Below are 25,346 nucleotides of genomic sequence, written 5' to 3'. Positions count from 1 at the left end.
CGTCAATCATCATTGAAAAAGACCAAAGGGGAAATGTGTCTGTCAGTTGTGGGTGGGAACTTGAACCATGACCATCCAACAGTGGGACAGGTAAAGCCACATGAAGATGAAAACAAAGGTGACATTGAGAAAGAGAATAAAGTGTCAGAGGCAGCAAGGTGTGACATCAAGCCTGGCCGGAATGACAATCACAAACAAAGTGAGCTGGAAGGGACAGGATCCCCTACAACTGACCCTCCCATTCAAGGGGACGAAGAAGACTTGCCCATTGTGCCTACAGTAGGGCCAAGCTCTATTTTGGAGAAGCTACTGAAAAGAAACAAAAGTGAGGCGTCTCCAGATCTCTCCAAAGTTAGAAAGGTGGTGTCAAGGGACCAGTCTGATGATCATGACCAGCTGAAAACCGCTGAGACAAAGCCTCATCCACAGGGTGTTGCGACAGGGGCCATACCAACACCAATATCAGCCGTGAAGGAAACTAAACCAAAACCTGCCGTAATGAAAACATCAAAATCATCCGCTGATATTGCAAAGACAGCTCCATCAGATAAAAATATCCCTGGATTACAGTGCGATATTGAGGAGGAAACCATAATGTCATCATCCTCTGTATGTACAACAGAGAGACCCCCTAGAGTGGAAGTTAACACTAAGCCCTGCCATGAGGAGGATCATCCACAAAGTCTGACAAAGAGTGAGCAAGCAGGAAAAACTGCTCAGGACTCCACAGATATAATCTGTCTACCAGCTTCACCTCTAGTGACTGGATCTGTCACAGAGAGAGAAGCGAGGACATCCTCACCAATGGATGAGGCTGACTGTAAAGGTTCAGAGCAGGACTCAGCAACAACAGTTGCCTCACCCCAAAACGAGGGGAAGACGATGGGAAATACACTCCCAGCTGAAACCCAGTCACCAGAGCGCTCACAGAGTCTACCTGTTGAGGGCAGGCCATCCTCTAGGAGTGATGTCATTGTCATCCCAGAAAAACCTGCATCTTCCTCAGTGTCTGAGGTCATCACTGAGTCTATGGAGTCTATGTCCTGCAACAAAGAGGATGATCAAACCACAGAGCCCCTGCCTTTGCACAACATAGATGAATCACCCAGCACTATCACTGTCACTGAGATTCCTCCACCACAACCAGAAAATACCACTGTGGGGAAGACAACACCTAGCCTATGCACCTCAGAGGCCTTGCATGATGATTCTCTGGAGGAGGCGAAGACCATGAAGGACCCTCCTCAAATAACAGACATCCCAGTTGTAGTGATAGAGGCTACCCTGGCCTCGGTAGGAACTGGGATGGCTCGATCAGAAGAAAGCCAAGAGAGTATGGATAATCAGAACAAAGATGAGAAGCTTCAGTCTCAAAATGAGACTTTAAAAACAGAACCTGTGTCACAGCAAGTCACAGAGAGCACCACTGCAGTACACCGTGATGAAAAGTCTACCCAGGACAAGGACGAAACTGCCTCCGAGAGTGACAAACACCAGGATACTCTTAAATCGAGGCCTGTTTCTGAACTCATAAAGGAGAACATTCTACTACAAGAAAAGCTGAAGCATCCGGATTTGACAAAGCCATTGGAAGCAAAGCCTGATTGGGTTTCGGAGCAAGCCCAGTCTGTGAAGGTGGCTCAAATGTTGGCGGCTTTTGACTTCCCCAAGAAATCCCCAGAGAAGGCACTAGAGAGGAAACCATCTGTGAGAAAAGGTAGGAGCTTTACAAGTTATCATCTGAAATGTGCATTATATGACAGCCTACTGTAAGTGGGGATGAATAAAGATACCAGGGCACCATGTGCATGAATCAGAAATGTACAGTGGTGGAAAAAGTACCCAACTGTCATACTTGAGTAAAAGTAAAGATGCCTTTTAATAGAAAATGACTCAAGTGAAAGTCACCCAGTAAAATACTACTACTACAAAAGTATTTGGTTTTAAATATACTTAAGTATCAAAAGTATAAATCAATTCACATTCCTTATATTATGAAAACCAGAGCACGATTTTCTTGTTATTTTAATTTACGGATAACCAGGGGCACACTCCAACACTCAGACAATTTACAAACAAAGCATTTGTGTTTAGTGAGTATGCCAGATCAGAGGCAGTAGGGATGACCAGGGATGTTCTCTTGATAAGTGTGTGAATTTGACAATTTTCCTGTCCTGCTAAGCAATGAAAATGTAATGTGTACTTTTGGATGTCAGGGAAAATGCATGGAGTATAAAAAGTACATTATTTTCTTTAGGAATGTAGAGGAGTAAAAAGTTGCCAAAAATATGAATAGTAAAGTACAAAAATGACTTAAGTCACAATACTTTAAAGTACTACTTAAGTACTTTATACCATTGGAAATATATATTTGAAAGATTTCTATGCTGAAAGTAGTCCAAAATATAAATATATACTACCAGTCAAAAGTTTGGACACACCTACTCATTCAAGGGTTTTTCTTTATTTTTACTATTTTTTACATTGTAGAACAATAGTGAAGACATCCAAACTATGAAATAACACATATGGAATCATGTAGTAACCAAAAAAGGGTTAAACAAATCAAAATATTTTAAATTTGAGATTCTTCAAATAGCCACCCTTTGCCTTGATGACAGCTTTGCACACTCTTGGCATTCTCTCAACCAGCTTCATGAGGTAGTCACCTGGAATGCATTTCAATTAACAGGTGTGCCTTCTTAAAAGTTAATTTGTGGAATTTCTTTCCTTAATGCGTTTGAGCCAATCAGTTGTGTTGTGACAAGATAGGGGGGTTTCTTCAAGTGCAGTTGCAAAAACCCTCAAGCGCTATGATGAAACTGGCTCTCATGAGGACCGTCACAGGAATGGAAGACCCAGAGTTACCTCTACTGCAGAGGATAAGTTCATTTAGAGTTACCAGCCTCAGAAATTGCAGCCCAAATAAATGCTTCACAGAGTTCAAGTCACAGACACATCTCAACATTAACTGTTCAGAGAGGACTGTGTGAATCGGGCCTTCGTGGTCGAATTGCTGCAAAGAAACCACTACTAAAGGACACCAATAATAAGAAGAGACCTGCTTGGACCAAGAAACACGAGCAATGGACATTAGACCGGTGGAAATCTGTCCTGTGGTCTGGAGTCCAAATTTGAGATTTTTGGTTCAAACTGCTGTGTCTTTGTGAGATAATAATAATAATAATAATATGCCATTTAGCAGACGCTTTTATCCAAAGCGACTTACAGTCATGCGTGCATACATTTTTGTGTATGGGTGGTCCCGGGGATCGAACCCACTACCTTGGCGTTACAAGCGCCGTGCTCTACCAGCTGAGCTACAGAGGACCACCGTGTTGGTGAACGGATTATCTCCGGATGTGTAGTTCCCACCGTAAAGCATGGAGGAGGAGGTGTTATGGTGTGGGATGCTTTGCTGGTGACACTGTCAGTGATTTATTTAGAATTGAAGGCACACTTAACCAGCATGGCTACCACAGTGATACGCCATCCCATCTGGTTTGGGCTTAGTGGGACTATCATTTGTTTTTCAACAGGACAATGACCCAACACACCTCCAGGCTGTGTCAGGGCTATTTTACCAAGAAGGAGAGTGATGGAGTGCTGCATCAGATGACCTGGCCTCCACAATCCCCCGACCTCAACTCAATTGAGATGGTTTGGGATAAGTTGGACCGCAGAGTGAAGGAAAAGCAGCCAACAAGTGCTCAGCATATGTGGGAACTCCTTCAAGATGTTGGAAAAGAATTCCAGGTGAAGCTGGTTGAGAAAATGCCAAGAGTGTGCAAAGCTGTCAAGGCAAAGGGTGGCTATTTGAAGAATCTCAAATGTAAAATACACTGCTCAAAACACTAAAATAACACATCCTAGATCTGAATGAATGAAATAATTTTATTAAATACTTTTTTCTTTACATAGTTGAATGTGCTGACAACAAAATCACACAAAATATTATCAATGGAAATCAAATTTATCAACCCATGGAGGTCTGGATTTGGAGTCACCCTCAAAATTAAAGTGGAAAACCACACTACAGGCTGATCCAACTTTGATGTAATGTCCTTAAAACAAGTCAAAATGAGGCTCAGTAGTGTGTGTGGCCTCCCTACAACGCCTGGGCATGCTCCTGATGAGGTGGCGGATGGTCTCCTGAGGGATCTCCTCCCAGACCTGGACTAAAGCATCCGCCAACTCCTGGACAGTCTGTGGTGCAACGTGGCGTTGGTGGATGGAGCGAGACATGATGTCCCAGATGTGCTCAATTGGATTCAGGTCTGGGGAACGGGCGGGCCAGTCCATAGCATCAATACCTTCCTCTTGCAGGAACTGCTGACACACTCCAGCCACATGAGGTCTAGCATTGTCTTGCATTAGGAGGAACCCAGGGCCAACCGCACCAGCATATGGTCTCACAAGGGGTCTGAGGATCTCATCTCGGTACCTAATGGCAGTCAGGCTACCGCTGGCGAGCATATGGAGGGCTGTGCGGCCCCCCCCCAAAGAAATGCCACCTCACACCATGACTGACCCACCGCCAAACCGGTCATGCTGGAGGATGTTGCAGGCAGCAGAACGTTCTCCACGGCGTCTCCAGACTCTGTCACGTGCTCAGTGTGAACCTGCTTTCATCTGTGAAGAGCACAGGGCGCCAGTGGAAAATTTGCCAATCTTGGTGTTCTCTGGCAAATGCCAAACGTCCTGCACGGTGTTGGGCTGTAAGCACAACCCCCACCTGTGGATGTCGGGCCCTCATACCACCCTCATGGAGTCTGTTTCTGACCGTTTGAGCAGACACATGCACATTTGTGGCCTGCTGGAGGTCATTTTGCAGGGCTCTGACAGTGCTCCTCCTGCTCCTCCTTGCACAAAGGCGGAGGTAGCAGTCCTGCTGCTGGGTTGTTGCCCTCCTACGGCCTCCTCCACGTCTCCTGATGTACTGGCCTGTCCTGGTAGTGCCTCCATGCTCTGGACACTACGCTGACAGACACAGCAAACCTTCTTGCCACAGCTCGCATTGATGTGCCATCCTGGATGAGCTGCACTACCTGAGCCACTTGTGTGGGTTGTAGACTCCGTCTCGTGCTACCACTAGAGTGAAAGCACTGACAGCATTCAAAAGTGACCAAAACATCAGCCAGGAAGCATAGGAACTGAGAAGTGGTCTGTGGTCACCACCTGCTAAACCAGTCCTTTATTGGGGGGTGTCTTGCTAATTGCCTATAATTTCCACCTGTTGTCTATTCCATTTGCACAACAGCATGTGAAATTTATTGTCAATTAGTGTTGCTTCCTAAGTGGACAGTTTGATTTCACAGAAGTGTGATTGACTTGGAGTTACATTGTGTTGTTTAAGTGTTCCCTTTATTTTTTTGAGCAGTGTATATTTTGATTTGTTTAACACTTTTTTGGTTACTACATGATTCCATATGTGTTATTTCATAGTTCTGATGTCTTCACTTATTCTACAATGTAAAAATAAAGAAAAACCCTTGAATGAGTAGGTGTCCAAACTTTTGACTGGTATTGTGTGTATATGTGTGTGTGTGTGTGTGTGTGTGTGTATATATATACATACATACATACACACAGTGAGGGGGAAAAAGTATTTGATCCCCTGCTGATTTTTGTACGTTTGCCCACTGACAAAGACATGATCAGTATATAATTTTAATGGTAGGTTTATTTGAACAGTGAGAGACAGAATGACAACAAAAAAATCCAGAAAAACGCATGACAAAAATTTTATAAATTGATTTGCATTTTAATAAGGGAAATAAGTATTTGACCCCTCTGCAAAACATGACTTAGTACTTGGTGGCAAAACCCTTGTTGGCAATCACAGAGGTCAGATGTTTCTTGTAGTTGGCCACCAGGTTTGCACACATCTCAGGAGGAATTTTGTTCCACTCCTCTTTGCAGATCTTCTCCAAGTCATTAAGGTTTTGAGGCTGACGTTTGGCAACTCGAACCTTCAGCTCCCTCCACAGATTTTCTATGGGATTAAGGTCTGGAGACTGGCTAAGCCAATCCAGGACCTTAATGTGCTTCTTCTTGAGCCACTCCTTTGTTGCCTTGGCCGTGTGTTTTGGGTCATTGTCTTGCTGGAATACCCATCCACGACCTAATTTCAAGGAAGGAGGTTCTCACCCAAGATTTGACAATGCATGGCCCCGTCCATCATCCCTTTGATGCAGGGAAGTTGTCCTGTCCCCTTAGCAGAAAAACACCCCCAAAGCATAATGTTTCCACCTCCATGTTTGACGGTGGGGATGGTGTTCTTGGGGTCATAGGCAGCATTCCTCCTCCTCCAAACACGGCGAGTTGATGCCAAAGAGCTCGATTTTGGTCTCATCTGACCACAACACTTTCACCCAGTTCTCCTCTGAATCATTCAGATGTTCATTGGCAAACTTCAGACGGCCCTGTATATGTGCTTTCTTGAGCAGGGGGACCTTGCGGGCACTGCAGGATTTCAGTCCTTCACGGTGTAGTGTGTTACCAATTGTTTTCTTGGTGACTATGGTCCCAGCTGCCTTGAGATCATTGACAAGATCCTCCCGTGTAGTTCTGGGCTGATTCCTCACCGTTCTCATGATCATTGCAACTCCACGAGGTGAGATCTTGCATGGAGCCCCAGGCCAAGGGAGATTGATAGTTATTTTGTGTTTCTTCCATTTGCGAATAATCGCACCAACTGTTGTCACCTTCTCACCAAGCTGCTTGGCGATGGTCTTGTAGCCCATTCCAGCCTTGTGTAGGTCTACAATCTTGTCCCTGACATCCTTGGAGAGCTCTTTGGTCTTGGCCATGGTGGAGAGTTTGGAATCTGATTGATTGCTTCTGTGGACAGGTGTCTTTTATATAGGTAACAAGCTGAGATTAGGAGCACTCCCTTTAAGAGTGTGCTCCTAATCTCAGCTCGTTACCTGTATAAAAGACACCTGGGAGCCAGAAATCTTTCTGATTGAGAGGGGGTCAAATACTTATTTCCCTCCATTAAAATGCAATTCAATTTATAACATTTTTGACATGCATTTTTCTGGATTTTTTTTGTTATTCTGTCTCTCACTGTTCAAATAAACCTACCATTAAAATTACTGACTAATAATTTATTTGTCAGTGGGCAAACGTACAAAATCAGCAGGGGATCAAAAACGTTTTTCCCTCACTGTATATATATGTGTGTGTGTGTGTGTGTGTGTGTGTGTGTGTGTAATATATAAAAAAATATATCTTACTTAGTTATGCGATGTATCCCAATCCCCTCAGATTTACCTTCATCTAGTGGGCCTAAGCAACGAGGCTCGGGGAAACATTTTGGTGTGCTGATAGGGTAAAGCTGTTATTTGTAATAGTTGTAGAATGTGGCTTATTCCACTATGTGTGGTTGTAAAATGATGCCATCTTGTGGTAACTAGAATAAAGAAAGTCCGGAGGAGATTTATATATATATATATATATATACTGCTCAAAAAAATAAAGGGAACACTAAAATAACACATCCTAGATCTGAATGAATTATATAATCGTATTAAATACTTTTTTCTTTACATAGTTGAATGTGCTGACAACAAAATCACACAAAAATTATCAATGGAAATCAAATTTATCAACCCATGGAGGTCTGGATTTGGAGTCACCCTCAAAATTAAAGTGGAAAACCACACTACAGGCTGATCCAACTTTGATGTAATGTCCTTAAAACAAGTCAAAATGAGGCTCAGTAGTGTGTGTGGCCTCCACGTGCCTGTATGACCTCCCTACAACGCCTGGGAATGCTCCTGATGAGGTGGCAGATGGTCTCCTGAGGGATCTCCTCCCAGACCTGGACTAAAGCATCCGCCAACTCCTGGACAGTCTGTGGTGCAACGTGGCATTGGTGGATGGAGCGAGACATGATGTCCCAGATGTGCTCAATTGGATTCAGGTCTGGGGAACGGGCGGGACAGTCCATAGCATCAATGCCTTCCTCTTGCAGGAACTGCTGACACACTCCAGCCACATGAGGTCTAGCATTGTCTTGCATTAGGAGGAACCCAGGTCCAACCGCACCAGCATATGGTCTCACAAGGGGTCTGAGGATCTCATCTCGGTACCTAATGGCAGTCAGGCTACCTCTGGCAAGCACATGGAGGGCTGTGCGGCCCCCCAAAGAAATGCCACCCCACACCATGACTGACCCACCGCCAAACCGGTCATGCTGGAGGATGTTGCAGGCAGCAGAACGTTCTCCACGGCGTCTCCAGACTCTGTCACGTCTGTCACGTGCTCAGTGTGAACCTGCTTTCATCTGTGAAGAGCACAGGGCGCCAGTGGCGAATTTGCCAATCTTGGTGTTCTCTGGCAAATGCCAAACATCCTGCACGGTGTTGGGCTGTAAGCACAACCCCCACCTGTGGACGTCGGGCCCTCATACCACCCTCATGGAGTCTGTTTCTGACCGTTTGAGCAGACACATGCACATTTGTGGCCTGCTGGAGGTCATTTTGCAGGGCTCTGGCAGTGCTCCTCCTGCTCCTCCTTGCACAAAGGCGGAGGTAGCAGTCCTGCTGCTGGGTTGTTGCCCTCCTACGGCCTCCTCCACGTCTCCTGATGTACTGGCCTGTCTCCTGGTAGCGCCTCCATGCTCTGGACACTATGCTGACAGACACAGCAAACCTTCTTGCCACAGCTCGCATTGATGTGCCATCCTGGATGAGCTGCACTACCTGAGCCACTTGTGTGGGTTGTAGACTCCGTCTCATGCTACCACTAGAGTGAAAGCACCGCCAGCATTCAAAAGTGACCAAAACATCAGCCAGGAAGCATAGGAACTGAGAAGTAGTCTGTGGTCACCACATGCAAAACCAGTGCTTTATTGGGGGTGTCTTGCTAATTGCCTATAATTTCCACCTGTTGTCTATTCCATTTGCACAGAAGCATGTGAAATGTATTGTCAATCAGTGTTGCTTCCTAAGTGGACAGTTTGATTTCACAGAAATATGATTGACTTAGAGTTACATTGTGTTGTTTAAGTGTTCCCTTAATTTTTTTGAGCAGTTTAATATTTTTTTTTATTTTTTGTATTTTACCCCCCTTTCTCTACCCAATTTCGATCTTCAATTCATGATCAATTAAATCTAATAGCTAAAATACCTCAACATTTGTCAACAGCTGCAGAGGTAGCAGTTATAGAAACACAACAGTACACTGACCTCTTTCCCTTTTGAGTCTGGATGACATTTGCATAGGCACAGTGACATTTTATAAGGGACAGTGCAGCAACCACTCCCATGCCTTCAAATTTTACACATCTGCCATTAAAAGAAAAAAGTTAGAGGGGGAATTATGTCAATGGTTTTTGCTCTTCAAGTTTCTGATTTTCAAGGCGTTCACATTTATCACATTGAAACAATGTACAGTATGTTGTTTATTATTATTATTATTATTATTATTATTATTATAATATAGAAAATATAATTGGATTTCCTTTTTATATTCCCTGTTTGACCGCTAGGTTTTATGGGTATTATGACACCACTGTGGGGGCTCTAGTCCAAAAATGCCTGGCCAAGCCATAGCTGAGGCGGGGAATGGCAATAGGGGGAGGGCGTTGTAACCGGTGCAGCAGTGACAGTGGAAAAGAGAGCACAGGCGAGTTGTCAGCGGCTTCAGCGTGGTGGATTCAGTTCGTTAAACGTCGGCAGTCCTATTTGAGAGAATTCAGCAGTCAGGGATATTTTTTACTTTGATCTGTAAGGTAGGTTTTGTTTTTTATCTTTACTAATATTGTACACACATTTAGCGACATTCCTGCTTGGTTGATTGTATTCAACTGTGCCGTCTGAGCTTTAGTTAAGTAATGTTAGCGAGGCAATTGCTTGGATTGATTTAAGAAAGCTAGCTAGCTAGTACAGTTAACGTTGCCTAGCTGAATTGGGATAGCCACGTTTTCAACGTCAATGAGTTAGCTACCTAGCTGAGTTAGGTCACGTCTGCTAGCTAACTACCTTGTTTGACTCTAATAATTATGATATCCATTAGCTAGATAGCCACCATGCGGAATGAATGTCCAGTCCAGCAGCCAGTTGGGGTGGGGTATATTAGCCACGACAACGTCATAGTATCTGATGAACCAAACTAACCTGCGGTTCCAGTTAAAAAGAAGAGGATGAGGACGGTGATGTAATTTAGCCTCAAACTGAACGAAATGAGATAATATTTAGGTAACTAGCAAGTTAACTGGAAAGTTTTGATTCAGACAGTTGAGCTTCATTCATCGTGCAGCTCAATGTCAGCTGGGTGATGAGTTTGCAACAATTTTGAGCACAATCAAATCAGTTTGTCCACCGATATAATAATTCCCTGACAAAACATATTGTTCCCGCGGAAATCTCGATAATTTTTTAAAGAACATAGTTGCAATGATTGCACCACTACTTTTTATTTTAAAGAGTTCGAGCAATAGGCTAATACATTTTATTCTGACGGAGCTTTCTTGAGAAGACTTATTTTATGGCATGTTATGTCTGGAAAAATAATATTCTGTAATTATAATTTGTTTGGTGTAGTCAGTAGGACCAAGGGAGAATGAGTAATGTACCAGCGAGCCTAGTTGCAGCTGAATAATACTCAGCAAGAAGGAAGGGGGGTCAAGGCAGAGAGAGGGGTGTCGAGGCAAAGCAGAGCTGCGCTACCGACGCAGCTATGTTTCAAATATCGATTGGGTCAAATTACGTGGATAAAGAGATATTTTAGTGAGACCATAAATACGTTATGCTTCCCCCTTTTTGTATCTGATCCCTCATAAACATTCCGCTATGGCTTGTCCTCTAGCCGTCGCGGGCGGAGGTGATGGGTCACCATGAATGGCCATGTATAATGCCAACCTACTTGTGTGACTTGGCTAGATGTATTGAACAACCATAGCTTTTATCAGCTTTTACACTTTTCAGGCTGTTAAAAAATAGCATTTTGACCTTTGACAACAAACCAATATGATTTGATTTTGGTTTTCAGACCAAAGTGATTTATCCATTAATTATTAGCCTTGATCCCCCTCCAGAACTATTTGCATAAAAGTGTGTTTGCATAAGCAGCTTGGGCGTTCCCTAACATTGGAGAGAGTGAGTGTGAGTCGTGGGTGCAGGACTGGTCATTGCTAGCTGTCAGTCAGACCTGAGGGGCACATGTTAACACCACGGTCATGTTTGCTCTGGATGTCAGGACACATCAACCTAGGGCTGGCTGGCTGGCCTCTCAGATCGCACCGCAGTTTCCTCAGAAGTCACTCCCCTGCCTTCTACGGCTCGGCTGGGAGAGGAAGTGTCAGAATGCAGAGGGAATTTAAGCGTGAGATGCAAGGAAGTGTTAGGCTACAGAGGATGCAGCAGGGAGAGAGGTGTGGTATTCACGCGCGCCTCCGCCATAATGCACAAGTGTCCCAAAGCTGAGGGAGTGAACATTTATCGAGGGTACTAATTAGACCCTCCGATAGCCTCTTCCGCCAAGCCATCAAGGCTTCAGAGCGAAGTGCTATCCCAACACGCACGGCGATATGGTTGGAGTTTAAGCAATTTGATCAAAATAATGGAGAGGCGTGCCTAATTATATGCCACGTGCATTTGTTTATGTCTGATTCGAGACTTGACACGTCTAACAGATGAAATACCTCGCCAATTAAATGTTAATGAGGTTTATATATTGTAAAACAGGGGGATTTGTTAATAAAAATGTCATGTTTGTTTTATTATTTAAAAGTGGAACATTAATTGCATCATTAAAGTCACGATGTGTCCCGAAGTTTATGGGCTTATTGATCCCCTCGCCACTCTCTGGAAGTAACCCTGTTGAGTTTCGTCAGCAACACGTGACAACGAAGGGCCTTCGGCGCGATTTGGTAGGGGCGAGGGGGTGGTTTGGGATTAACCGAGAGTGAGGTCGGAGACTGAGTTCTTGAACCCCCCTCTTCTCCAACCGCATTTGTATAAATGGATTCCAAGATGAAGGTCCTTAAGAAATTCACGAGAACACAACAAGAACATACACATTTTCAGGTAGCTTTTATGTATATTGGTAACTCAGAACGCATACCCCTGTTAACATGTCCTATATTCCTAAATTTGTGTCAGGTTCTCTCTGCAAGGTGCTATCTGAGTCCACATCATCAAGGTGAAGGGGTTATGACATGTCCTCCTGAGACTCCCCCTCTACAGGAACATTAAATGCTGAAACTTTAAATAGGATTTAGATGACGATTTGGAGTACACATCAGCAACTGATTAAGCCTACAGCCCTACACATTACTTTTGGTGGTTTATTCAGCCAATTTTGTTCTGCCCTGTGGAGGTGTCAAATCATCATGCACACCTGCTCTGTGCTCAGAGTTCTTGCTGGTTGTTCATTTGTAGAGTAACCCAATATTTATTTTATTCAGACATTTTCTAAATCAAATGGGCATGTTTTTCCCCAAAAAATGTTTTAACACTTCAAATAAACAGACCAGGCAACTTGTAAAAAACATTTCTGAAAATAAAACAGGTGGTGGTCTAATCAGGGATTTAAAGTACAAATATTATTATAAAGACATAGGGTTTGTTTTGATTTTGACTTTCAGAGATTTCGTATACAACGTTACCCGTTTTATACTAACCCAATATTTAAAGATGGGATTATCGCACCCAACACCATTAATGATTCACGATCATGATGCACTATGACAAACCATTTTTATAACTCCTAACCCTCACACAGGCATAAGTCAAATGAATTGTATGATTAAAAATGTACCCCATCCAGTGATTAACAGCATAGCCAGCAGGAGTGCTTAAAATAGGATGGTGCCAGTCTCTTTGTTTGACAGTTAGACACTTGGACGTTGGTCCTGTAAACAAGACCCATCATGGAAAGGTGTTGGCGTCTTGCCAATAGTATCCACCTCCTCTTTTGTGTGCTGCCAAGTTTAATGCTGTGTTTAGATGGTATGAGGTAGACGGCAAGCCGGATGTCATTGTTTTCAATGAGAGCACGCGGTGAATGCCGTCAGCCGCCACCTTAGATGGGATTTGCCGCCAGTTCAAATATTTCAATTTTTGCCGTCTGCCATAGCGTTGTTTTCTACCGGATATTGATTTGCACGGTTTGTTTACTGAAATCACCATAGCAACGCATATGGTTGGGCTGGCTTGCTTTTGCCGTCACCCTCTTTCTTGCTTTCTTGTCCGGCTATACCAACTGGTATGACTGTTTTTGCGTCCCTCGTCCAAACGCAGCATAATGGTATTTTGGCCAGGTGCATTTCCTTTGCCCTCTTCTCTGTGTGCTGCCTAACCTACTCTGTGAGATTTGTAACGCTAAACTCGGAAGTTCCAGCAGTTACAAACCAACGCGATTTTTCCCCTCATATTTTCCCACCCACTGCTCACAACATCTGGTGAAATGGGCCATTGATTGCTGGAGGACGGCTCAGCGTGGGAGGACCTGACGATATGTCAGAACCAGGGTGAGATTTTGTGAAAGACCGACAGGACTGCACAGGCCTAGTTGAACTTGAGGGTGATGGCATGTGATGTGTGTCTGTCTGTACAGTGCCTTCAGAAAGTATTCAAACTCCTTGACGTTTTCCACATTTTGTTGTTACAGCCTGAATTTAAAATGGATTAAATTGAGATGTTTTGTCACTGGCCTACACACAATACCCCATAATGTACAAGTGTAATTATGTTTTTAGAATTTTTTACAATTTAAAATGAAAATTGTGTTAATAAGTATTCAATCCCTAAATAAGTTCAGGATAAAAAAATGTGCCTAACAAGTCAAAATAAGTTGAATGGACTCGCTCTGTGTTTAACATGATTTTTGAACCGCTACCTCATCTCTGTACCCCACACATACAATTATCTGTAAGGTCCCTCAGTTGAGCAGTGAATTTCAAACACAGATTCAACCACAAAGACCAGGGAGGTTTTTGAATACCTCGCAAAGGGCACCTACTGGTATATGGGTAAAAATAAAAGCAGACATTGAATAGCCCTTTGAGCATGGTGAAGTTAATAATTACACTTTGGATGGTGTATCAATACACCCAGTCACTACAAAGATACAGGCGTCCTTCCTAACTCAGTTGCCGGAGAGGAAGGAAACCGCTCAAGGGGTTTCACCATGAGGCCAATGGTGATTTTTAAAACAGCTACATTGTATAATGGCTGTGATAGGAGAAAACTGAGGATGAATCAACAACATTGTAGTTACTCCAAAGAAATCAACTATGCCCTGAATACAAAGCGTTATGTTTGGGGCAAATCCAACACAACACATCACTGAGTACCACTCTTCATATTTTCAAGCATGGTGGTGGCTGCATCATGTTATGGGTATGCTTGTCATCACCAAGGGAGTAAAAAATAATAATAATACCAACTACTACTGAATAGAGCTAAGCACAGGCAAAACCTGGTTCAGTCTGCTTTCCAACAGACACTGGGAGACATTCACCTTTCAGCAGGACAATAACTTAACTCAAGAAAATGGCTGTCTAGCAATGATCAACAACCAACTTGACAGAGCTTGAATAATTTAAAAAAGAATAATGTGCAAATATTGTACAATCCAGGTGTGCAAAGTTCTTAGACTTACCCAGAAAGACTCACAGCTGTAATTGCTGCCAAAGATGATTCTAACATGGTTGAATATTTAAAAAAAAACGTTAGAATTATTCTTCCACTTTGACATATATAGTATTTTGTGTAGATTGTTGACAAATTACAATTAAAACCATTTTAATCCCACCTTGTAACACGTGGAAAAAGTCAAGGGGTGTGAATACTTTCTGAAGCCACTGTAGATGTAACTTATTTGGGATGTGGCCAGGATCATGCACTGATTTGATGAGCACACAATTCAGCATGATTTCTGTGGTGTATTCTTCTGATCAAAATAATTATTGTTTCATCACAACTATTGCCCACACTTTTTTTGTTTTGACCTTCTCATTTAGTGGGGTTCATTGTCTTGACGGATGTTTCACAACAGAACCTTGCACCTTAAAATCCTGTGCAGTGTGATTGGAAACACTTAGCCTAGGCAGTCTATCTAAAGCATGTCCTGATTTTAAGTAGCTTTATATGATTGGTGGAGTGGGCTCTCAAGTCTTGGAATTAAGTTGGATAAGTACACGCTTAGACGAAGGCCCTCTTGAGACATTTTACATCTTTCATTGTTATAGTGTAGTCTAGACCCTAGTAAGATCCTGTATCAGATCCTGACGTTCCAGTTTAAAAACAAGGTGAAATGGCGAATGCTGCCTCGTCCTTACTTGACATTTGATGTGCCATTTGAATGTTGTTTGAAATTTCTGGTCTGGTTTGTCCAAGCCTACCTAGGTAGGGAAATGAGTGGATCAGTTCCAGTCTATTGTCTTTTTGCACCGGCTCTGTCTGTATGTTGCACGATACAGGATTCTTGGCCCTTGAGCTCATAGTCCTTCTCGTGTAAAGCCCATGTCCTCCCAGTCCAAAGTTTGTAAAATAATGCAACATTCCATTGAACTGAGCTGCTGATATTGTGCCCGCATGGTATTTTACAACGAGCAGAGCATAGACCACATGGTCACCCAGGAGTAGAGAGGGGTGAAAAAACAGCACCTTATCTCATTTTAAGAAAAGCGGTGGAATATAGCTGGAATTTGATGAGTGGTTCACTGTGACCTTGGTTACAGGAAAGGGATTTAATGTTAGGTGGTGTCTTTCCATGCATTCTGGGTGGCAAAAGGCAAAGTCTGCCAGTGCATGGAGTGCATTGAGGTGATGGTACAGAAAGAAAAGCCTTGGGACAACATGGATGGCAGACTGTGGGAAAAGAGGGGCCTCCACTCCAGTGTGGTTGTTTGTGTTGATGGCTATGTGGTTAATTGGTGTTAAGTTATTTAAGTAGGGCTACTTAATGTGTACTCACTGAAAAACAGATGGCAAACATACCATACAGCATGTTGTGTAGTTATACATTTCATCATCAAATACGTTTTTTTTTTGGGGGGGGGGTGGATCAGCTTAATATTGCAGATAGATTGTATCTTCTATCAATGTAATTGTCTGCATCACTTTCAATCCCCCATGTTTTTAATTTTTTTTTATATATATATTCCCCTTTATTACTTTTCAACCCCACCATCCTTTCCCTACTTGGAGTAAATTAGTGAACAACAACGCCCAGGCCTCTACTTCCGGTCTATACTTACTATCTACACCTTATGGACAGAGTTAATTTTACAATAATTATATTATATACTCTCAACCTCTCCGATCATTTTCATGATGTCCATCCGGTTTGCTTCTAAATGCCATATCTTTCTAACTGTGCTCTTTCCCAAAAGCTCCCAACATACAACCTATATACTTATTATGGACACAGTATGCTTACATTATTAGCTATCTTTGTTATTATTTGTTGTTATTTGTTATTAGTCCCATCCTTCAACTCTATTCAATACCTTACGTTATTTAACCCATTTGAAAATAACTTTTTTATTCATGTTGTGAAATTGCTTTCCTTGATGTCATAGCTGTTGAGCTCATCCTGTCAGTTGAGGAAGCGAGGCCTATTATCTGTCAACAAAAGAAGCTCTCTCTGCTCAACTTTGTAAATCGCTAGTATCCCCTGGGCAAATAGCTTTCAAGTTACAATTTACGAAATTACCAAATGGAACATCTTTCATAACTTTTAAAGAACACACACACACACACAAGTGCTGGTTAAATTCTGACGTGTCTGGTGTTTGAAAAACATAGTCATTGCTAATTTTCTTCATCTGTTTCTCTGTGCAATTTTATTGGCCACTTTTGGCAAGTTTCTCTTGATGTGTTGTGAAATGTGAATATAGCCTAGTGATTGAACAGATTCAAATTTGCTGCTGTGTGTATTGAAGTGGTGCCATCATATTTTATACTTTTCTAATTCTGATCTCTTTCCTTGGTTGACTTTACCCCTCCCCTTCTTCACATAGGGCCTGTGTGTGTGTTGTTGGGATTTCCTGGTCAAATCTTGCTGGGATCCCTGCAGTGAGCTATGAAATTGAGTGCTTGATAATATCAGCACCTGTCTGGTTCCCTAGTAACCACTCTGTAGTGAGGGTATGGTGAAAGAAAATAGTGAATTCTATTTGGATTTACATTGTTCACCTTGGCTTTGGTTGACCTGCTGCCAATACTCCATGTACTGTACCATGTACTTTAAAGGCCCTTCCCTTATATTATCAGTGGCTTTCACAGGGAGAGAGGGAGAGACATGATGGGACTTTAAATGTGAGAGGATGCTGACCTGATCTGTCAGTGTGGTTGGGGGGATTGGGATCAAACAGGATACGGCCCTTCCTCCTCATTTCCCTGTCTGTGTACAATTTCCATTTACTCAGGATTCAGATTGATAAGTAAGCTAACCTTTCCCCCAGATTGATACTCTGTCTATTTCCTTGTTTGTATTGTTGTGGCACATTGTCAGGGTGGCATATTGTCATTAGTGTGGCAGGCTTCTTATTGACAAACCAGTTTTGGCACTGTTAACCATAGACAAAATGAGGTGACCATGCTGTTAGAACAGGGTTTTCTTCTGCATCAAAATGGGGCTTAGGTGGTGGGCGTGATGGGGGTGTGATCACTCCTGTTATAGGCCCTCCTGTTCGCCGCAGTGACAAAATTTAGCAGTTTTGAAGCTAATTTCCTGCAAGTCTACACATTTTGCCAAGGCTTATGCTATCTGAGTGACTCAAACATAAAAAAATCAATAGGAATTTTCAATTCTCCTTGTGTAGCTTTTATTTGAGTGATTTGTTAGTTCTCAAAGGTGATCTTATTTAAAAATAAATATGTCCATTATCTTTTCTACATACTTTGTCTGGTTTTAGTCTTAACTTTAAATGGAACCTTTTTCCATCCCAAATTTTTGTTTTACTTTTCGGACCAATACTTTCTATGCAGAAAAAACCTGTAGTAGTAGGCCTAATTGTGATGCATGAATATAACCATGTATGGTGTTAGATTGTGTCTGAGCTGAAAGGGAAATATAAGGCATTCTCTCCGGTCAACTACAAGCTCTCGCGTTCCTCTTTTTCACTCTCGTCACCTCTTTTCAGTAACTGCTTCCCAGCCTTATGTCAGAACGTAACAATGTGCCTTGATTTAATAGAAGGCAGCAGTCCCTACTCCCTAGCACTCCGCTTTGACTGTTTGGTAGAGGGGAGAGGAGACCTCTAAACCTCTGTGCTCTCAAGGAAAGGGGGAATAGGCTGAATTCTTCAGTTATCACTGATTTTACTTCTCATGCTGTGCTCAGTCAAATCAAATTTTATTGGGCACATACACATATTTAGCAGATGTTATTGCGGGTGTAGCGAAATTATTGTGTTCCTACCTCCAACAGGGCAGTAGTATCTAAAAATGCAGGTTATTTTTATTTTTTGGCTGTATGTAATAACCCCCCCCATTTCCTCAGGCTGAGGGTCTTGGCCTATCAGTGGCAGCCAAGCCATGGTGTGATCCTTGGTGGTCCTCCTTTCTGTCTTTCAACATCAGTCTCAGCCCTGCTGGGCGTCAAGGAGACGGGCAGGTCGACCCCTCCTCTGTGATCTGACTGGCCCGTCCTACAGGCCAGTCTGCTTGGATTATGGCAGTGGCCAGTGAACCACATGACCCAGGAGACAGTAGAGGGAATGACAGGGCACCCTCAGGAACAGTCTGACACATGGCTGAGACTCTCAGATTGGTAACCTCCTTCTGTTGCCACACTGGTGGTGCTACTAGGGAGATGAGGCCCTGACTCTGGCTGGCTCTAGCCACTAGTTAGCTTGATCCAGCTAGGAGCTGATCCGTCATCATTATTGTGGAATAATTATAATGTTAAGGCAAGATTTTAATGGAGAAAGCTGATCCGAGAGCAGCGCTGTCTTTTTCAATCCTATCAGTATCGACACATACTCCAACGACGCACTTAGCGAACGTTCTGTCCGCGTGGTATTTTGGGAAACGCGTTACATCTTCGGCCTTTGTAGGAACGATGCATCGTTAAACACTCGTAAGCCTAAGTTCCATCGCTATCGGAGAACCCGGCCCTGGCTAACATTTTTATAGGGATACTTCAGGATTTTGGCAATGAGGCTCTTTGTCTACTTCCCCAGAGTGGAGCAGGAAGTATGTGATATCGTCCTGTAGAGGATAGGATAGCCAGGCTACGACGCTCGGTCATGCAAGACTGACTGACAGAGCTCTGTTATACACCTCCCTCCCCCACTCATTCAGCTATCACTGTCACATACCACAGTTGTAAAAACCCACCTGCCTGTCTTCCTGTAAACTTCTCATATTTATTGCCTTTGAACCGTACTGTATGTTTCGTATGTGGCCTCACTAGCTGAACATTTAAAAATGAACATTATTAAAACGTTCCCTGTCTTTTTATTGTTTGAAGAAAAGTGATATCTGTGTGTAGCCTAATTCATGGCATGAAATTGGGCATTCTGCTCAATGTGATATAATACCTGTTCAACAGAACTGATCAGACAGCAGTTTGCCTTCAAATACTACTCATGGACATAAGGTTTAATTCCCTGTGCTGTTTGTCTATGGCTACATAAATGCATTACGTTTTTAAACATTCCCTGGCTGGTATTTTACTGATGTTGCTAAGCAGCGTCTCAGTGTTTGTAAACATGGCCTGGAGACCTTGCTGCGGCTTGGCAGGGCCATCCAGTTTCAACTAAGTCTCAACTATAGGGGATGGCTGACTCACGAATTAGGCTAAAGCAGTCCACTGGTGCATTTGGCCAAACAGATCCAGCCTGTCAAGCACATCCTTACTGAGCTGAGGAGAAAACGCTTCTCCACCCTCGCTCTCTGTCAGATGACCCAGCCTTACCTAGCTCGCAGCAGATCTGCCAACTGCCAATATCTACAGCTATGACCCTGCATTGACCCCTGATGCAGGGGCCGTAACACATAGCAGAATGTCCCAGCATGCATTGCCTCTGGCCAGGGATGGAGATTGTGGTCATTATGCATTCCGGTCAGGCAGACCAGTGTGGAGACCAAACTGGAGCAGCAGGATGTTTGTCTGACTATGAGGGGGGTCCATGGTTAATTGGGTGGGACCGACAGGGCCTGTGATGAGCAGGTCAGGCCAGGAGGGTGTCTGGCTGGGGCTTGGGCTGACGGCTGGAGCTGGGGCTGCTCTGCTGGTGGAGGTCCTGTCACTGCAGGAACAAAATGCTCATTATCAATGAATCGTTTCATCCTACTCATCCATCTGTGTATGATGTGTAGTAGACCTGGAAAGTGTTGTCTGTTAGAAGCAGATGAATCACTGCAGAATGAGAGGAACCCTTTTTGACTTTATTTATTTAACCGTACTTCAGTCGTAATGGAACGGGTATCAAATGTACCCACTCAGCATTTATGCATTCTAACAAGAGACTGATTTGATTAGCTTACTGTGATAATTAGCCATGGTCCCTCCCTCACACACTCAACCGCTCGTCCAACCAGGCTCCACTCTGCTCTGACTGAGCCAGGACCCTGGTGTGCTCTGCTGTTCACAATGGGCTACCAGTCAATGATTGCCTCCCCATTCTAGAGTTGGCTTCCTCCAGCCAAGGGACCATATGGTGCCATCAGACCTGGTAGGGAGAGACTGGCTTTAATTGAACACTTGGAGTGGCCCTAAATTAGTGTGTCATACACTTTATTTCCTTCCCATTAAACATGGAAGTCACGGTTTGTTCCTGACTTAAGCTGTTTTGTGCCTCATTTCTACCACACTGACATCTTGGCATCATAGAGCACTAAAATGTCTGGCGTCTACATGTCTTCCTGTATCATACCTTTTTAAGATAGTGTTATTTCTGGAGTTGGCGTGTATGATCTGCATTGGATCACAAGCTGTCCGTATGGAATCTACAGGTTCAGGCAGCTTGATGGAAACTCATACAGGTTGTTGCAATGTTCTGTACTGAGCTGCTGTAAGCCAGTTGTTTCCACTCTGTGTTCCCCCAGCCTTGGATAATGAGGACATACAAGACTGGGATCACATTTCAGGGGTGCGTGCTTAGTCCCCTCCTGTACTCCCTGTTCACCCACGACTGCGTGGCCAAACACAACTCCAACACCATCATGAAGTTTGCTGACGACACAACAGTGGTAGGCCTGATCACCGACAACGATGAGACAGCTTATAGGTAGGAGGTCAGAGACCTGGCAGTGTGGTGCCAGGACAACAACCTCTCCACTTTTGGCTCCTGGGCGCTACTTTTAGAACTACTGGCTAAAACGTATACAAAAGTATCAGAATGTCTTTAACCTACTATTCCCTACAAGGGTGGCCTCGGCTGAGCCTTAAGCATGAGAACAGAGGTGATGAAGGGGTCAACAGGAGAAGGTGCCTCTGTTTGGGTTGGTTATGACTCTGTGGACTAGGCATTGGACAAGGGCCTCCCAGAGGAATCAAATCAAATCAAATTTTATTGGTCACATGCGCCGAATACAACAGGTGCAGACATTACAGTGAAATGCTTACTTACAGCCCTTAACCAACAGTGCATTTATTTTAAACAAAAAAAGTAAGAATAAAACAACAACAAAAAAAGTGTTGAGGAAAAAAAGAGCAGAAGTAAAATAAAGTGACAGTAGGGAGGCTATATATACAGTAAAATAAAGTGACAGTAGGGAGGCTATATATACAGGGGGGTACCGTTGCAGAGTCAATGTGCGGGGGCACCGGCTAGTTGAGGTAATATGTACATGTGGGTAGAGTTAAAGTGACTATGCATAAATACTTAACAGAGTAGCAGCAGCGTAAAAAGGATGGGGTGGGGGGGCAGTGCAAATAGCCATGATTAGCTGTTCAGGAGTCTTATGGCTTGGGGGTAGAAGCTGTTGAGAAGTCTTTTGGACCTAGACTTGGCACTCCGGTACCGCTTGCCGTGCGGTAGCAGAGAGAACAGTCTATGACTAGGGTGGCTGGAGTCTTTGACAATTTTGAGGGCCTTCCTCTGACACCGCCTGGTATAGAGGTCCTGGATGGCAGGAAGCTGATGGAAATGGTGGTTGACTTGTGAATGTATACCCCATTGGTTGCCCTACTGCCAAGGTTCTTCCCTCCTTTAGCTCCAGCATGGGGGGGCATACATGGGCTGTGTGCCTGAATGCCTGTAGCATGTTGAGGAGGCTCGTGATGAGAGGTTAAGTCTAGCCTAACCTACACAAGGATCTAGGCTCGTATTCCACAAGGGTTATTATCAGTAGAGTAGTGATGCATATCTGCCTGTGTCACTGTGCCACACCCGTCCACAGAAAGAACTTCCTGCCTGACTGACACACCACCACCACCACATGCCCTTTGTCAGTGAATTAGGATGGGAATGGGTAGTAAAGTGTGTGAATAGTAGATAGCCTAGTGCTGCCAGGCAGTCTTGCATCATATCATCAGAGCTAGACTACACAGATCATCTGAAGTTCAGGGAGGTCAGTTAAGTGAGACTTCCTCCTAAGGCTATTAAACTAAAACTACAAAGATGTAGATGCTGCAGATGTCCCGGAGAAGTGATGTGGCTCTATCATGTAGGACCAAGTTTCTCCTCCCTTACCTGGTTGCCTCAGCAACACTTTATTTGATATTTTGAAGTAAGTCAGTGTGTAGTTGCCAAATCAGATGTAGAGGTGATTTAAATTGACGAATGTCAACGATGGATTAATCTAGTCAGCAACCAAGAGACCAGACCCACACATTACATTTTAGTCATTTAGCAGACGCTCTTATCCAGAGCGACTTACAGTTAGTGAGTGCGTACATTTTCATACTGGCCCCCCGTGGGAATCGAACCCACAACCCTGGCGTTGCAAGCGCCATGCTCTACCAACTGAGCTACACAGGGCCACACTACAGTATCACACCTGTCTGAACGCAGTGGTTTATGTTTTGTCTTTGCAGTCAATGATGGAATGATTGCAGCGTTCACTTTTCTATCACAAGAGGAACTGTAGGCCTAGTTGAAGATAAACTAAGACAAAGTGGCCCACTTACTTTTGTCTTGTAATAAGTTATCCTCCCACTTTTGGAGGCTACTGCTTATTGGTAGCTCAGATGTGTGACTTCACTTGTAGCTGTTGAAAAGGTATGTTTTCCGAAAGGTCCCTCATCTGCTAACAGATTTCATTACTGGGTGAGAATTTCAGCTGAACCAGCTACAAAGTCCCTGGCTGTATCTAATTTGAATTGGACAGGTCTTATTTTTGTTGGGAAAAGCTTTGGTAGGTTTTTCCAGTGGATGAAAGATGGTTCTTGTATTTCTAAGTTGTTTGATAGTTGGCACAATGCAAGATGAAACAAATGAAATGTGATGAGAGGTGTAAGCCTTGTGTGGAATGTTATGTCAAACATGTTCATATGCTAGGGCAAGGCAGGGCTTAAAGAAATCTCTCGCTCTCTCTGCTAAATGTAAGGCTTCAACCATAAGACCCACTAATAATTTAATTATTTTATCAAAGTAGTTTTTAACCTGCTTTTTTTTTTTTTATAATCACTGATCTGGCTTTCAAGTCTGTATGAAAATGCCCTTTTTGTTACAAATGTAACCTGAAACATGCACATCCACTAATAATGACCAACTTCTGGTAGCAGGCATTATAGAAAATTAACACTGGTCTCATAAACAATCTTTCAAGCACAAGCCCACTGCTAGTGAGTAGCCAGCTAATCTTCATATTTAAAGTCTAGCCAACTTGGATCTATTTGCTTACTAACAAAGTAGAACAGTTGAACTGTTATGTATACATCCTCCAGTCCTTCTCCAACTGTTTGAACAACATATCTGTTCACTTTGTTTAATGTTGAAATCAGTTGGCCTACCTGGATAAAAATATGCTTTTCTCTGAATTAGAACGTTGCCAATTCCTTATACAAATGCTTATTTTATGCTCAGTGCACATTTACACTGAACAAAAATAAACGCAACAATCAACAATTCTGAAGATTTTACTGAGTAACAGTTCATATAAGGAATTCAGTCAATAGAATTGATGGATTTCACATGACTGGCCAGGGGTGCAGCCATGTGTGGGCCTGGGAGGGCATAGGCCTACCCACTTGGGAGCCAGGCCCACCCACTGGGGAGCCAGGCCCAGCCAATCAGAATGAGTTTTTCCCCACAAAAGGGCCTTATTACAGACATAAATTCTCCTCATCACACCCTTTTTGTGCCTATGGAAAATTTCTGGAATCTTTTATTTGAGCTCATGAAACATGGGACCAACACTTTACATGTTGTGTTTATATTTTGGTTCAGTGTGTATATATAGAACAGACTAGACAGCTAGGCATATGTCTGTGGCTAAAATGCTGCCAGTGGTACGGCAATTAGTGATGGGAATTCAGAGTCTTCTGTGAGCTTGTCATTTGGCTTCGTTCACCTAAAAGAGCCGGCTCATTTGGCTCCCAAATGACTCCTCGTTTAAAAATGCTTAAAATCAATCTAGAACCAAGGAAATGAAATGTGTTCATCTCCAACGTAAAGACCCAAAAGTAGTCTACCATTATATCAGATCGTGAAATGCGCATTCAAAAACATTTTTATCTGGATCAATTACTAGATCACCTGCAAAAATAAGTTTTTGACGCACTGCAAAAATGAGGGTGGACCAGAATGACGCACTCTCCCCACTATTTGTTTCTGCAATGAGGATTCACCCTCTTTTAGATAATTAGTTTGTAATTTATCTGCAGGTAATTGTTTTGATCTCAAAAAACACTAGCTGTATGTAAATCAGGGAGGCAAATTAACATCTCTTTCACCGATGTGATTCGGTTCCCAACGTTCACCAAAAAGATCAGTGCAAAAAGAGCTGTTCGTTCGCGGACAACCCTAATTACCTAATTTCTACCAGTATGTCACATGTGCAACCAGAGAAAAAAAACAACTAGACCACCTTTACTCCACACACACAGAGACGTGTGCAAAGCTCTCCCTCGCCATTTGGCAAATCTGACCATAATTCTATCCTCCTGATTCCTGCTTTCAAGCAAAAACTAAAGCAGGGAGTATCAGTGACTCGCTCAATACGGAAGTGGTCAGATGACGTTGGTGCTAAGATACAAGACTGTTTTGCTAGCACAGACTGGAATATGTTCCGGGATTCATCCGATGGCATTGAGGAATATACCACATCAGTCACCGGCTTCATCAATAAGTGCATCGATGACGTCGTCCCCACAGTGACCGTACGTACATATCCCAACCAGAAGCAATGGATTACAGGCAACATCCGCACTGAGCTAAAGGATAGAGCTGCCGCTTTCAAGGAGCGGGACACTAATCCGGACGCTTATAA

General features: G+C 43.3%; 1 protein-coding gene across 3 annotated transcripts in view; it reads left to right on the top strand.

The window, feature by feature from the left end:
- The first annotated feature begins 9,632 nt into the window (after positions 1-9,632).
- coro1ca (coronin, actin binding protein, 1Ca) overlaps positions 9,633-25,346 on the top strand; it is a 50,280-nt gene continuing 34,566 nt past the window's right edge. The window contains exon 1 of one of the 3 annotated variants that reach the window (XM_084177487.1): positions 9,633-9,742. The gene's annotated coding sequence lies outside the window, so the exon portion shown is untranslated. The remainder of the gene's footprint in view (positions 9,743-25,346) is intronic. The other 2 variants (XM_084177488.1, XM_084177489.1) reach the window with 2 other exon arrangements.

The sequence above is a fragment of the Coregonus lavaretus genome, assembly GCF_964263955.1.
Source record: "Coregonus lavaretus genome assembly, chromosome: 14".
Lineage (NCBI taxonomy): Eukaryota > Metazoa > Chordata > Actinopteri > Salmoniformes > Salmonidae > Coregonus > Coregonus lavaretus.
This window is presented reverse-complemented; position numbering and strand designations above follow the sequence as displayed.